Consider the following 2960-nt stretch of genomic DNA (forward strand, 5'->3'; position numbering starts at 1 on the left):
TTGTGTTGCTAATATTTAGACCTCTCTGTAGTGTTTGTCTCCATTACTTTCTCTCAGTACCTATCAAGGAAGACTTAACAATGGAAGTGTTGAATGGCAGCACCCTGGTTAGGCATTTTTTCTGCATTGCTCCAAACACAGACATTTTCAAGGATGCGTTACCTGTCTTCTTCAAAGTTTCAAGTTTATTTTTTTCCCAGTGTACCAGTCTTCAAAATGAACTCCTGTAAATCCATTCCAAAATCTCTAACCAAGCTGGCTGCTACCTGGCTTTCTCCTTAGGTGTATGCTCAACTCTTTTTAGATCTTTTCTTTGGTTGGTTTAGCTTGAATTGGGTTAATAACTTGACTGCATCTGCTTTCATTTCTTATCAGCATTGCAATTCACCCTTTCTCAGCGGGAACAACAACAGCTAACATAAGTGTTAATGCAAACATTGCAAGTTTATAATATAAGAATATAATTGTATAAGCCAGATTTTGATATGTGTAAACTGACACGGCCTGGGTGATTAGATGCATATTTTTGAAGCATCCAAGTATGCACATACTTGTTTTTTTTTCCACAGCTGAGATGTAGAAATGACAAGTTGTGAGTCTTTTGGTAGGATTTTGAAGAGATAATATGAAAATTTAGTCTGTTTATTCACACGGATTTTGTTACGTGACTTATGACTAACAGTCATCCTTTGGAGCTGCGGACCTAAGGCATTGGCCATTGCTAGTTTTGACTTAAAACAGATTTATATTCATTCTGTAAAGTTTTCCTTTTTCGTAGTTTTATTCTTGTTGCATTGAACAAGAGTAGTTAGCAGCCAACCTGTCTGTAGGTAGTGTTTGAACTTGATGTTGCCTCATTTCAGACTTGCTTTGGATTTGTAATGATAGAGAAGCAGGTTTAATGTCTTGATAATTGACATAGCTCATAGGTTCAGAAGCTACTTCTGTTGCTTTGTACTGTGAAGGCTTTGCCTCAGCTTCAGCCTCAGGCAGGGCTAGCAGGTAAAGCTGGAAATTTTTCCCTCTATGCAGAGCTTTTGTTTGTCCTGTGATCATCTTTTCTGCAAGGTTCTTGCTCCTGGCATTCTGCTGTATTGTCTTTGCTGTTCAGTGTGTTTATAGGTCACTGGAAAGACAGCAAGGCAGTCTGGGTCACACTGCTCTCAACATGGTGACATCCTGCTCTGTGTCACTCCTTGATCCAGTCTTTAGGTGTAGGCCTCGTCTCACCTCTTCTTTTTCCTGACATCCCTGTTTAGCTCCTGCTTACTGGGCAGCTGGCAGAGCCATGTGACAGGCCTCTCTTTGATAGGCTTTAGGAATTGTTCAGGAAAAAAAAGGAGTAGCAAAGCCACCTTATTGGGTCGGCTTGGTTGTCCATTTTTTGTTAGGAAACTGAAGGATTCTTTTAGCTGCTTTTCAGGGGCAGTCTTCAAAAAGTGGAATTTCTTTTCAGTATCTGGTGCAGCAAGTAAAAGTGACCCTTAGTACTGACTGTGCAGCGTATATCATGGCCTTCATATATTGGCTGTATTACATATTGACTTTCAAGCGGGATAGTAAAATAACATTACAACCTGATCCAGTGATTTATCTGAAGGTCTCTAGATATTTCTTGTCAGTCAATTCTTCATTACATTCCAATTGCTGAAGATAACAACCTCTGTAGACTGAATCAGCTTTAATTAATATCTGGGTGTATCTTACAGTCCTAGTACATGGAAGGGATATCTCTTTCCTCCTTCAGTTGTTTAGGGTTACAATTGTGAGGAGCTCATAGTGGAAACCTTATAGTAAGGTCCATCATTTCTAGAGCTTTCTCTTCCTTTTGCCAACCTTGACGTCTGCCCTTGAAAGACAGTTTTTGTCTAGGGTTGTCAACAGTTACTGCAAAGCTTCTGGAGAAAGCTGGAGAAGGCTTCAAAAGCACTCAAAAAATTGTCAGTGAGAAGTTGCAGAAAGGCCCGAATGATTTGAGAATATGACTGTGGTTTGCTCTAGAAATAATTTGACCTAATAATTATTAATCAAGGAAACTGAAGAGCTTTTTAAGTTGTCAGACAGGATTCTAACTAAACACTGAACCTAGTTATAGACTACCATCCACTGTAGCCCACTGCTTTTTCATCTTTTTGGTCTCCAAGTATCTTTCTTCTGGTAGTTATGATGAATATTCAAAGCATTCCTCAGATGGAACAACTGTAACCTTACATATATTATGTGATTGTGCAAGATTCTTTAACGGTAGCACATTATAAAAGCAAAATAAAACTTGAGATGAGTTCTTTTGGTAGCACTGCCTGGCATAGACGCCTGTATAGTGATTCCTTCCTCTGCTTGTTGCTTCATGAGTCATTATTCTCTGCCCACTAATGGACTGGTCTGTTTCTTTGTCAGTCCCCTAGACCGTCTGCTTCAGGGAGGACTGAAAGAACAAGCACAGAGGGCATCATCCTACCTACATCCCTAGGTGCCATGCTGATGAAATCAGCCAGGAAAATTAACCTCCCTCCTGGCTGGTGCACCCCACTCCAACTAAAATGGGACTCTGGGACCTGTTAGCTGTGTTTGTGTGCATAGACATTTGTGTAGGTGAGCCTAAAGATAGATGGAAGAAGATGACTAGGAAGAGCTTGCAGCATAGCCCAGGTGGCCACTTCATCCTGCCCTTGACATGCAGTTCCTGTTCCTCTCTTACATGTTTTGAACTGGTTTTGTTTCCAGTAGATTTAGGACATGTTTCATGTGAGTCAGACTTGCAACATGACACTTTTGAAAGCTTTCCTGATATAAGTTAAATGCCAACACTGTGAGCATTCCTCATCTTATAACCTGAGACAGTTGTGTCAGAAACCTCAGAGGTAGCTTTGTCTTCAGTGGTGATGGTAATGATTCTGACTCCTTCAAATACATATTTTCAAACCCAGTTAAACTGCTGAGGTTCTCAACGACTTCTTCAG

The sequence above is a fragment of the Merops nubicus genome, unplaced genomic scaffold (genome assembly GCF_000691845.1).
Source record: "Merops nubicus isolate BGI_N331 unplaced genomic scaffold, ASM69184v1 scaffold48565, whole genome shotgun sequence".
NCBI lineage: Eukaryota > Metazoa > Chordata > Aves > Coraciiformes > Meropidae > Merops > Merops nubicus.